This window comes from Meriones unguiculatus, chromosome 4 (genome assembly GCF_030254825.1).
Source record: "Meriones unguiculatus strain TT.TT164.6M chromosome 4, Bangor_MerUng_6.1, whole genome shotgun sequence".
Lineage (NCBI taxonomy): Eukaryota > Metazoa > Chordata > Mammalia > Rodentia > Muridae > Meriones > Meriones unguiculatus.
The window spans coordinates 57241502-57255407 of NC_083352.1; positions in this window are offsets into that span (position 1 = coordinate 57241502).

A 13906-nucleotide genomic window follows, 5' to 3' on the forward strand; every position below is an offset into this window, starting at 1 on the left:
AGAAAAAAAAGGGGCCTAGAGAACACCCAATAAATTAGACCAGAAAAGAAAATCCTCCTGCCACATAATAATCAAAACAGTAAGGATACAGAACTAAGAAAAAAAATATATTAAAAGCTGCAAGGGAAAAAGGCCAAGTAACATATAATGACAAACCCATCAGAATCACACCTGACTTCTCAACAGAGACTATGAAAGCCAGAAGGGCCTAGACAGATATCATACAGACACTAAGAGAATGCAGATGTCAGCCCAGGCTACTATACCCAGCAAAATTCTCACTTACCATAGATGGAGAAAAAAAGATATTCAATGACAAAAACAGATTTCATCAATACCTACACACAAATTCAGTGTTACAGAAGATACCAGAAGGAAAAATACTACCCAAGAAAACTAACTACTTTCAAGAAAACACAGAAAATAATTAACCTCACTACAACAACAACAAAAAAGTAGTGAAGCACACAAACACATTACCACAGCCAACAACAAAATCAAAGGATCTAACAGACACTGGTCATTAATCTCTCTCAACATCAATGGACTCAATTTTCCAATAAAAAGACACAGACTAACAGAATGGATGCATAAAGTAGACCCAACAATATGTTGCATACAAGAAATATACCTAAGTCACAAAGATAGACATTACCTGAGAGTAAAGGGCTAGAAGATAGTTTTCCAAGCAAATGGACCCAAAAAGCAAGCAGGAGTAGTCATTCTAATATCTAATAAAATAGAATTTCAACAAAAATTAATAAAAAGAGATGGGGAAGGACACTTCATACTCAACAAGGGAAAATTCCACCAGGAAGACATCACAACCCTGAACATCTCGGCCCCAAATAAAAGGACAGCCACATTTGTAAAAGAAACATTAATAAAACTTAATCCACATATAGATCCCAACACATGAATAGTGGGAGACGTCAACACCCCACTCTCCACAAAGTACAGGACAACAAAACAAAATTTAAACAAAGAAACAATATCTCTAACAGAGGTCATGAATCAAATGGACCCAACAGACATCTATAGAACCTTACACCCAAAGGTAATGGAATTTACCTTCTTCTCAGCACCTCATGGAACCTTCTCCAAAACAGACCATATAGTTGGTCACAAAACAAACCTCAACAGATACAAGAAGATTGAAATAATCTCTTGTATCCTATCTGATCACCATGGACAAATGCTCGATCTCAACAACAACAGTAATAGCAAAAAGGCTACACACACATGAAAACTGAACAACTTGCTACTCAATGACAGCTGGGTCAGGGAAGAAATAAAGAAATTTAAGTCTTCCTAGAATTCAATGAAAAAGAAAGCACAACATACCCAAACTTATGAGACACAATGAAAGCAGTGCTAAGAGGAAATTTCATAGTATTATGTGCCTTTAAGAAGAAATTCAAAACATCTCATTCAAGCAACTTAATGGCTCACTTAAAAACCCTAGAAAAAGAAGAAACAGACACACCAAAAAGGAGTAAACAGCTGGAAATAACCAAACTCAGGGCTCAAATCAATCAATTAGAAACAAATAAAACAATTCAAAGAATCAATGAAACCAAGAGCTGGTTCTTTGAGAAAATCAACAGGATAGACAAACCGTTAGCCAAACTAACTAAAAGGCAGAGAGACACTATCCAAATCAACATAATCAGAAATGAAAAGCGGGACATAGCAACAGACACAGAGGAAATCCAATCATTAGGTATTACTTCAAAAGCCCATATGCCATAAAATTTGGAAATATTAATGAAATGGACGATTTTCTTGATCAATTCCACTTGCCAAAGATGAATAAAGACTAAGTAAATCAATTAAATAGTCCTATATCCCCTAAAATAATAGAAGCTGTCAACAAAAGTCTCCCGTGGAAAAAAGCTCAGGGCCAGATGGTTTCAAACAGAATTCTACCACACCTTCAAAGAAGACTAACACCAATACTCTTCAAACTATTCCACAAAATAGAAACAGAAAGAACACTATCAAACTCATTCTATGAAGCCACAGTCAGGTTGTTACCTAAACCTCATAAAGACTCAACAAAGAAAGAGAATTTCAGGCCAATTTCCCTTATGAACATTGATGCAAAAATACTCAACAAAATACTTGCAAACCAAATACAATGACACATTAAAAATATCATCCACTATGACCAAGTAGGCTTCATCCCAGGCATGCAGGGGTGTTTCAATATATGGAAATCCATCAATGTGATCCACCATATAAACAAACTGAAGGAGAAGAACCACATAATCTCCTTAGATGGTGAAAAAACATTGGACCAAATTCATTCCTGTTTTTTAAAACACTTTATTTTTACAAATTTTGTTGATTTAAATTTTTTTTATAATTTTTTATATTAATCACAGGTTATTTAGTTTGTATCCCAGCCATAGCTGCTTCCGTCATTCCTTACCAATCCCACTCTACCTCCCTCATCTCCTCCCTGCCCCTTTCCAAGTCCACTTATTGGGGAGGACCTCCTCCCCTTCCATCTGACCCTAGCTTATCAGGTATCTTCAGGACTGACTGCGAGGTCCTCCTCTGTGGCTTAGCAAGACTGCTCCCTCTTCAGGGGGATGGGGGGAGGTCAAAGAGCCAGCCATGGAGTTCATGTCAGAAATAGTCCCTGTTCCCCTTACTAGGGAACCCACTTGGATACTGAGCTACCATGGGCTACATCTGAGCAGAAGTTCTAGGTTTTATCCATACATGGTCCTTGCTTGGAGAAACAATCTCCTGTTTCTAGACCCATGTGCCCAGATATAGTTGGTCCTTGTGGAGCTCCTGTCCTCTCCAGGTCATACTACCTCTCCCTTCTTTCATATGATTCCCTGCACTCTCCCCAATGTATGGCTATGAGTCTCAGCATCTGCTTTGATACACTACTAGGTAGTAGCCCTTTGCGGTAGGCTCCTGTCCTTGTTACTTGTTTTCTCCTACTTCCAATGTCCATCCGATTTGTCTTTCTAAGTGAGGCTTGATTATCTTACCCTGGGTCCTCTTTCTTGTTTATCTTCTTTGGTGTACAGATTTTAGTATGTTTTCTCCTGATGTTTATCTAATATTTATCTTATATGTTTAGTACGCACTTATAAGTGAGTATACACCATGTGTGTCTTTTTGCTCCTGGGATACCTCTCTCGGGATGATCTTTTCTAGATCCCACCATTTGCCTGCAAATTTCATGATTTCCTTGTTTTTAATAGCTGAGTAGTATTCCATTGTGTAAAAGTACCACAATTTCTATATCCATTCCTCAACTGAGGGACATCTGGGTTGTTTCCAGGTTCTGGCTATTACAAATAAAGCTGCTACAAACATGGTTGAGCAACTGTCTTTGTTGTATACTTGAGAATCTTTTGGATATATGCCCAGGAATGGTACAGCTGGATCTTGAGGAAGCACTATTCCTAATTGTCTGAGAAAGCACTGGATTGATTTCCAAAGTGGATGTAAAACATTCCCACTAGCAATAGAAGAGGGTTTCCCTTTCTCCACAACCTCTCCAGCATGTGTTGTCACTTTAGTTTTTGATCTTAGCCAGTCTGGTAGGTGTCAGGTGAAATCTCAGGGTCATTTTGATTTGCATCTCTCTGATGGCTAAGGATACTGAGCATCTCTTTAAATGTTTCTCTACCATTCTTTATTGCTGTACAGAGAATTCTGTTTAGCTCTGTACCCCATTTTTTAATTGGATTGCTTGATTTATTGCTTTTTAACTTCTTGAGTTCTTTATATATTCTGGATATCAGCCCTCTGTCAGATATAGGTTTGGTGAAGATCCTTTCACAGTCCGTAGGCTGCCGTTTTGTTCTGACAACAGTGTCCTTTGCTTTACAAAAGCTTTTCAGTTTCATGAGGTTCCATTTATTGATTGTCGCTCTTACAGCCTGTGCTGTTGGAAGTTCAGGAAGTTGTCTCCTGTGCGAATGAGTCCTAGGCTCTTCTCAACTTTTTCTTCTAACTGATTTAGTATATCTGGTTTTATGTTGATATCTTTGATCTACTTGGACTTTAGTATTGTGGAGGGTGATAAATATGGATCTAGTTTTATTTTTCTCCATGTAGATACCCAGTTGGACTAGGCAAGGCTGTCCACTCTCACCATATCTCTTCAACATAGTTCTATAAGTCCTAGCTAGTGCAGTAAGACGACTAAAGGAGATTGAGGGGATACAAATCGGAAAAGAAGAGGTCAAAGTTTCACTATTGGCAGATGATATGATAGTGTACATACGTGACACCAAAAATTCCACCAGAGAATTCTTTCAGCTGATAAACACCTTCAGGAAAGTGGCTGGATACAAAATTAACTCAAAAAAAAAAAAATCAGATGCCCTCCTGTATACCAAATACAATAGGGCCTAGAAAGAAATCAGGGAAACAATACCCTTCACAATAGCCACAAAGGATATAATGTACCTTGGGGTGACTCTAACCAACAAGGTGAAAGACCTGCTTGAAAAAAAATTCAAGTGTCTGAAAAAAGAAATTCACTAAGATATCAGAAGATGGAAAGATCTCCGATGCTCATAGATCGGTAGAATTAACATAGTGAAAATGGCCATTCAGCCAAAAGCAATCTACAGATTCAATGCAATTCCCATCAATATACCAAGACAATTCTTTACAGACCTTGAAAGAAAAATTTTCAACTTCATATTGAGAAATAAAATCCCCGAATTTCCAAAACGATCCTGTACAACAACAGATGGTCTGGAGGTATCTCCATCCCTGATCTCAAGCTGTACTACAGAGTAATAGTAATAAAAATTGGATGGTATTGGCATAAAAGCAGAAAGGTGGATCAATGGAACTGAATAGAAGACCCAGAAATAAACCCACATACCTATGACTATGAGATTTTTGACAAAGAAACTAAAACCATAAAACAGAAAAAGAATAGCATCTTTAACAAAGGTCGCTGGTCCATTCATGTTTAAAATCTTGGAGAGATCAGAGATACAAAGCACATACCTAAGCATAGTAAAGGCAATATACAGCAAGACTATAGCCAATAGCAAACTAAATGGAGAGAAACGTAAAGCAATCCCACTGAAATCAGGGACAAAGCAAGGCTGCCCACTCTTTCCATATCTCTTCCACATAGTACTTGAAGTCCTTGCTAGAGCAATAAGACAATTAAAGGAGGTCGATGGGATACAAATTAGAAAGGAAGAAGTCAAAGTATAATGATTTGCAGATGATATGATAGTATACCTGAGTGACTCCTAAAATGCTACCAGGGAACCCCTACAGCTGATAAACACCTTCAGTAAAGTGGCAGGATACAAAATTAACTCAAAAAAATCAGTAGCACTCCTGTATACAATAGACAAATGGGCTGAGAAAGAAATTAGGGAAACAACACCCTCACAATAGCCACCAATGACATACAGTACCTTGGAGTAATCCTAACCAAGCAAGTCAAAGACTTGTATGAAAAAAATTTTCCAGTCTCTGAAGAAAGAATTAGAAGAAGATATGAGAAGATGGAAAGATCTCCCATGCTCATGGGTAGGCAGGATTAACATAGTAAAAATGGCCATTTTACCAAAAGCAATCTACAGATTCAATGCAATTACCATCAAATTACCAACACAATACTTTACAGAACTTGAAAGAAAAATTCTCAACTTCATATGGAATAACAAGAAACCCAGAATTGCTAAAACAATCCTGTAGAATAAAAGATCTTCTAGGTAGCTCCATCCCTGATCTCAAGCTTTACTATAGAGCAGCAATATTAAAAACTGCATGGGACTGGCATAGAAACCAACTGGTGGATTAATGGAATCAAATAGAAGACCCTGAAATAATTCCACACACTTATCCTAAGGACACCTGATTTTTAACAAAGATGACAAACCATTCAATGGAAAAAAGATAGCATCTTTAACAAATGATGCTGGTCTAACTGGATGTCTACATGTAGAAAAATGCAAGTAGATCCATACTTATCTGCACAAACTAAAGTTCAAGTGGATCAAAGACCTTAAATATAAAAACAGACACACTAAACCTCTTAGAAGAAAAAGTGGGGAAAAGCCTTGAACTCATTGGCACAAGATACAACTTCCTAAACAGAACACCAACAGCACAGCCTCTAAGATCTTTTTTTTTTAATATTCTTTTTATTTTCTGAAGGTTCTTTCTTTTCTTTTTCTTTATTAATTACACTTTACTCACTTTGTATCCCCCACTGTGGTTCCCTCCCTCCTCCCATCCCAATCCCTCCCTTCCTCCACCCTGTGCCTGCATGCCCACCCCCCAAGCCCACTGATAGGGGAGGACTTCTTTTCCTTCCTTCTGATCCTAGTCAATTAGGTCTCATCAGGAGTGGCTGCATTGTCTTCTTCAGGAGCTCTGTGCTCAGCCGCCATTATTGAGTACCCCTAGGGCACTGGGGCACACAGCTGCTTCCTCAGACCTACAAAAGCCAGAGAGCCATTACAGCAGCCTTCAGATACTGTGCCAAGGATCAACCAGTTATCCCTAGCTAGAATGACAAAACTGTGGGAATCCCTGGTCCTTCAAGAGTGCTGCACCCAAAAATTACACCTTAAGAGCAACAACTGCTGCTCAATAAATTCAGAGCAAGAAACCCAGCAGCAGGACAGGCATCACCAGGACCTTTCCTGAATTGAGGAGAGCCTTCCTGAATACCACAGTTACCATACAGATCCATACACCTGAAGTGAACTGTGACAATTCCTGAGTTGCACCACTATTCAGTTGACCATACCCAAAAGGCAGAACTTCAGAACCCTGTCAAGTGGATTGTCCCCATCCCAGGACTCAGCAGGCACCAGAAATTAACAGACAACACCTGAGACAAGATCTTTTATTGTAGAGGAGTGTTTTAGCAGTTCTGGGGTTTTTGTTATTCCATATGAAGTTGAGAATTTTTCTTTCCAAGTCTGTAAAGAATTATGTTGGTAATTTGATGGTAATTGCATTGAATCTGTAGATTGCTTTTGGTAAGATGGCCATTTTTGCTATGTTAATTTTGCCAAGCCATGAGCATGGGAGATCTTTCCATCTTCTGATATCTTCTTCTAGTTCTTTCTTCAGAGACTTGAAATTTTTTTTTTCCATACAAGTCTTTGACTTGCTTGGTTAGTGTTACATCAAGGTACTTTATGTCATTTGTGGCTATTGTGAGGGTGTTGTTTACCTATTTCTTTCTCAGCCCTTTTGTCTTTTGTATAGAGGAGGGCTACTGATTTTTTTGAGTTAATTTTGTATCCACACAACTTCCTGAACAGAACACCAACAGCACAGGCTCTAAGAGCAACAACCAATAAATGGGGCCTCATGAAACTGAAAAGCTACAGATTGGGAAAGAATCATCACCAACCCTTTATCTGACAGAGGACTCATATCCAGTATATATAAAGAACTAAAGAAGCTGAAAAGCAGCAAGGCAAGTAATCCACTTAAACAATGGGGAACAGAGCTAAACAGAGAATTCCCTGTAGAGGAATATCAAATGGCAGAGAAGCACTTAAAGAAATGCTCAACCTCATTAGCCATTAGGGAAATGCAAATCAAAACAACCCTGTGATTTCACCTTACACCCATCAGAATGGCCAAGATCAAAAACTCAAGTGACAACACATGTTGGAGAGGTTGTGGAGAAAGGAGAACCCTTCTCCACTGCTGGTGGGAATGTAAACTTGTACAACCACTCTGGAAATCAATCTGGCGCTTTCTTAGACAAGTAGGAATAGTGCTTCCTCAAGATCTTTGATCACCTCCCCCTGAGTGAGGTGCAGCCTTACCAGGCCACAAAAGATGACAATGCAGCCACTCCTAATGAGATCTGATAGACTAAGATTAGAAGGAAGGAGAGGAGGACCTTCCCTATCAGTGGACTTGGAGAGGGGCATTCATGAAGAAGGCTATGGGAGGGTGGGATCGGCAGGGGAGGAGGGGGGTTATGGGGGGATACAAAGTGAATAAAGTGTAATTAATAGAAATTAAAAAAGAAAGATCCAGCTATACTACTACTAGGTATATATCCAAAAGATGCTCAAGTATACAACAAGGACATTTGGTTGACCATGTTTGTAGCAGCTTTATTTGTAATAGCCAGAAGCTGGAAACAACCCAGATGCCCCTCAGTTGAGGAATGGATACAGAAATTGTGGTACATCTACACAATGGAATATTACTCAGCAAAAAAAGGAAATCATGAAAATTGTAGGCAAATGGTGAGAACTGGAAAAGATCATCCTAAGTAAGGTATCCCAGGAGCAGAAAAACACACAGGGTATATACTCACTCATAAATGGATATTAGATATATAATATAGGATAAAAATATTAAAATCTGTACACCTAAAGAAATTAATCAAGAAAGAGGACTCTGCCTAAGATGCTTAATCCCCATTCAGAAATGCAAAGAGGATGGAAATCAGAAGAGGGAGAAAACAGGGAACAGGACAGGAGCCTACCATATAGGGTCTCTGAAAGGCTCTACCCTGCATGGTATCAGAGCAGATGCTGAGACTTATAACCAAACTTTGGGCAGAGTGCAGGGAATCTTATGAAAGAAGGGAGAAATAGTAAGACCTGGAGAGGACAGGAGCTCCACAAGGAGAGCAACAGAACAAAAAAAAAAAAATCTTGGTACGGGGGTCTTTTCTGAGACTGGTACTCCAAACAAGGACCATGCATGGAGATAACCTAGGACCGCTGCACAGATGCAGTCCATGGCAGTTCAGCGTCCAAGTGGGCTCCATAGTAATGGGAACAGGAACTGTCTCTGACATGAACTTATTGTCCTGCTCTTTGATCACCTCCCCCTGATAGGGAAGCAGCCTTATCAGGCCACAGAGGAGGACAATGCAGCCACTCCTGATGAGACCTAACAGACTAGGATCAGAAGGAAGGAGAGGAGGACCTCCCCTATCAGTGGACTTGGGGAGAGACATGGGTGGTGTAGGGGAAAAGAATGTAGGATTGGGAGGGGAGGAGAGAGGGAGCTACAGGGGGGATACAAAGTGAATAAACTGTAGTTAATAAAAAGAAAAAGAAAAAAAAAGAAAGTCCTTAACACACACATACACACACACACACACACACACACAAAATTGTTGCAAAAGAGGCTAACAAAATAAACGACAATCTGAAATCACCTCCAGGGAGGAGCATGTTAAGTCAAAATTAGTTTATACCCAGAATTCAATAGTAGTTTAATATCAGGAAACCCATAAGTATATTTAATCAAGCTAATAAGAAGAAAATAGTAAGTTACTTGATCTTAAGAGAAATGTTTAAGACTATCATGTACTTTTTGCTAGTTATACACTGAAAAGTTAGCACGAGGTATGAAAATATAATAGAATTATAGTTATTAAATAATTATGCATAGATAAATAGATAATAGAGTATTATATCATAGATAATACAATAGGTTGCATGACCCCAAATCAATGGGCACAATAAGATTAACATTGTCAGAAATGGTTCATCTCTAAGAAAAGTGGAAACTTTTCAATAAACAAAGCTAGTGATATACTTTTCTCATAGCTGAAATCAAATTAAGCTTTAGACATATTAATTATATAAATGTCAAAAACATTTTTAATAAAATTGAAAATATACAATAAATAAGTAAACTCTTGATTCTCCTGTCTCCACGTCCTGTGGGCTGGGATGACAGATTTGTCCCTAATTCTTATATTTTTCTGGGGATTGATCCCATGGCTTCATGTGTACTTTGCAAAGATTATGCCAAATGAGGTGTATCTCGAGCTGATTTTTGTGGTTTTGATACAGGGTTCTTCTATATGGACCAGGCAGGGTGTGAACTCCTGACAATTTGCTGCCTTATCTCCCCACTCCAAGTTCTAGGACTAGGAGTGTGCACCATCATGAATGTTCTTTTATTTTCTTATCATTATTTTGTGAGACTATCTTATTGGATAGTCCTAGCTGGCCTGAATTTATGTATACCAGAGTAGTGTCTAAATTACAAAAATCTACCTGCCTTTACTTCGTCAGTGCTGGCATTAAAGGCTTGTTTCTTGATAATAGACCTGGAATGACAATCAACATTTCCTAGTACAGTGTCCCATGATGCACCTTGCAAGTGAAGCCATTTATTTCAGATGCAATTAGTAGAGGATGTGTACGAAGAGCTATCCCTCCTCACAAAGAGTCCAGTGAGTACCTCTAACCGTTCCCTGCTGGACTGCGGGACGGTCTGGATAGTATTTTAATCTGCAGCCTGGCGCCTGTAGGTCTCACTGACTAGTCAGTCATCCCTGCACTCTGACGCACTCCATTGAGGCTTCTGCTTTGTAAACAGCTTAAGTCTCTGAAAAATAATTCCCGCCTCATTGCTCCTTCTTTCCAGATCTTTCTTAATTCATAGCTAAACTTAGCTCATCTTACTTACCCCCCTTCCCCCCCACACACACCAGAACATAGTTGAAATTGTCAAGATTACCCCACCACATTCAGAGTTTCAGTTAGGATTACATGGAACGTGGGAATTGATTGTAAGTAATTGGTGTTAATAGGCATGCTTCCATCCAGGGCTTGAGGATTACTCCCACGTATACACTCTTTTGTTGTTTTCCTTAATAAATATTCCTAATCTTCAATAAAGCAAGTGTACATACAAAGACTTAGTGATATACAAATTAAACTACAGAAAAACCTGAAACCATTTGTTCTTGACAAGACCAGGAAAAAAATATTTAGCTGCATTTTGCAGTACAAATAAAGAACACTGGGAAACTATTACAGATGGTATGCTCAATTCCAATAAATAAACAGAAGCAAAAGACGCACAAAACTTATAAGAATAAGAACATTGATTCCAAAAGTAACTTTATAATGCCAATAAAAATATAAAGTTTTCAACTTTTTAGTAACTAGGAAAGTTCTTATCAAGCTCACAATGAACTACACTTAATTTTGAAAACTTGAAAAAAATTGACAATAAAAATGCTGGAGAAAAATAGATCAATGACATTACTTACTAGTATAGCACTTAAGTTATAACTACTGATACAAACTAGTATCCTAACTTTGAAAAAAATATTTGACATTATCTGATAAGTTTTAACCCAGATAAATTTCTAACCTATATTTCTACCAATGGGAAAAACGAAAATGTGTGTACTGATATACAGACATCTTTTCACTAAAATACAAAGACCTGGAAACAATTCAAATATCAATCAAAAAGGGAATGGATAAATTATCATCAGTCAACTAGTTAACGTATCTGTGAGCCAGGGTCAGATTTCCCATACAGTAACAGCACAGCTGCAGTTTCTATCCCTGCTGCATCCACTTCCCCAGAGCTGGGATCGCCACTCCTGGGTGGTAGTCCTAGGACCCACCTAGGGTTTTGTGCATACTGAGAAAGCACCCAACTCACCGACCTGTATTTTCAGTCTCAATTTTAGTACAGTTAGAATTAAGTAGTTTTCAGATGTGACAACCAATGAGCTATCTTTATGCACAAATACACTACTAGAAGATCACATATAGTTTTGTATTATGATTTTAAAACAAAGATTTAAAACATGTTAGTATATATTTCACTGAATTTATTAATCAAGGGACATACAAACATAAATTTCATGGATGAGGTTACTCCTAGAGATTTTCATAATAAATATTTGTGGATGATGGAATATACAGGAAGTGTACTGGCAATTAATTCATCAGGTAATAGGTCCCTAGTTATTCATCACATGATTTTAAGTTAATTATGGCAAAAATAGATCCTTACATCGTTTAATATTATAAAATAGTATAAGCTGAGGGTAATAGTTAATTTGTCTGGAATCTACAAAAGGATAAAATGTGTCATACTGTTAGTTAAAATGTGTTAAAATTATTAAATAAACACATGGAAAGCATCTTGTCCCAACCTGGAATATGCTAAAACATTAATACATTTAAATTAATTAAAGGCACTTAAAATTCAACTATGTTTTAGACAGAGGGTTGCAGAGAAGAGCTTGGACTTAGAAATTAGGTTTCTTGTGTTTTGATTTTTGAGACCTGTAGCTCTTGCATAACTGCACATTATTCAGTTTCTCTGTGAAATTAGGATAATAACTACCATGGAATTGTTGTGAGGCTCAGCATGTTATAATGGACTTAGTTACTGTTAATTGCCAATATTAAAGAAAAGCCATTTGAGGACATTGATTGCCTTGCCCACAGTTGTCTGCCTTCATCCTACTTGTCGTATTTTGCTTGGCAACCAGGACCCGGACTCTGCTTTCCTGCTCCAAAGTGAGCATTTCTGGGTTCCCCAGCTGAGTATGCCTGGCACTGTGTTTAACATTTCCTTTACAGTGACTCTGTCTGGGGTTTCAGTAAATGGAATCTGGATAATCAAGAGAACATATGGCTTAACAACATAACAGCAACCCTTTCCAAATACTGAACTCTACATGTGTGGGAAGCAACTGGTCTACTTCCCTTCTCCTTCCAGTCAACCAAGTTTGAATATAAGACTCTAAATTTAAACAAATACAGATCACCATAGCTCTTTGTAAACACAACAATAAAAATAATGTTTGGGGAAAGAGGTATGGCTTTCAAAAGACCACATGTGACAGGATCTGACTAAAACTATCCAAGGCTCTGTCCTTTTCTGCAAGAACTTTCCAAGAAATCCTGTTTTGCTCAGTAACTTATGAGCTCCAAATATTTGAGTCTACACAGCAATAAGTTGTCTTTGTTCAGTATAATTTTTTGGTGGACATAATCATATATGAATTATACTTAGGTATTATCCATTGTCTTCATCAAAGGCTCTGGAAGGGTCATGGCAGGTAAGAAGAGAGGTTGAATTTTCAGACAGACAATTGGAATACATACTTCACTATTCTTCAATAGGACAAATCAACCAGATTAGCTGTCCAAGGGCCCAGATTAAGCAGTATAATTTACTATTCTTTTCTTAAACACATCCCAGCCTTTCTGGGGTGAATAGAATCTCATAATGTTCCCCAAAATATGACTTTTCAAATATGCTTAGATACTCCATTAATAAGCACCATAGAAAGAAATAGAAAAGAGTGAAGGAAGCCACCCAAGGACACTTTTAGATGTGGGATTTCTTAATGTGAGGGTGAAGAAAAATTTCTGTATCTACTTTGCACACATCAACATGTGCTACGAAATATTATTGATGTACTTGACAAATTTCCAAGTATAGCACCAGCCTCGCTAAAATACCCACTGGCACAACATTGCACTTCCAAATTTAGTGGTACAGCTGACAGCATTTTTCTTCTTGGTCTCTCAAAAAAATGACCAGCCAAAATTTCACTGCATATATTTCCAAAGGATCTGATGCTTATTTTTTTCTTTTTTAGAAAGTAATTTCCCTGAGTGTGAAACTCAAAAATTCAGATGGAACCTTTAACCTTTAGCAGAAGGAAAAAGTAGGTGTTTGAGTAACATTCCATTACACATTAAAATAGTGGTGCCATTTGAAAAGACTATTGTGAAATGAATTTTATCTTGAGGGGAAAAAATCAAATATAGCTGTCTATAATAACAATTAAGAAATGAAAATATTTCTATTATTCTTATGCAATGAAACCACTATCCCTTACTTAATGCAAGGTTTGTATCTTCTCAACTCAAAGTTTTTTATTTTTTTAATTAATTAATAAATTTGTTTATTACAATTTATCCACTTTGTATCCCAATTATAGCCCCTCCTTTATCTCTCCCCAGTCCTGCCCTCCCTTCCTCATCTTCTACCATGCCCATCCCCTAGTCCACTGATAGAGGAGGTCCTCCTCCCCTTCCATCTGACCCTAGCCTATCAGGTCTCATCAAGGCTGGCTGCATCATCATCCTCTATGGCCTAGAAAGGCTGTATCTTCCAGGGA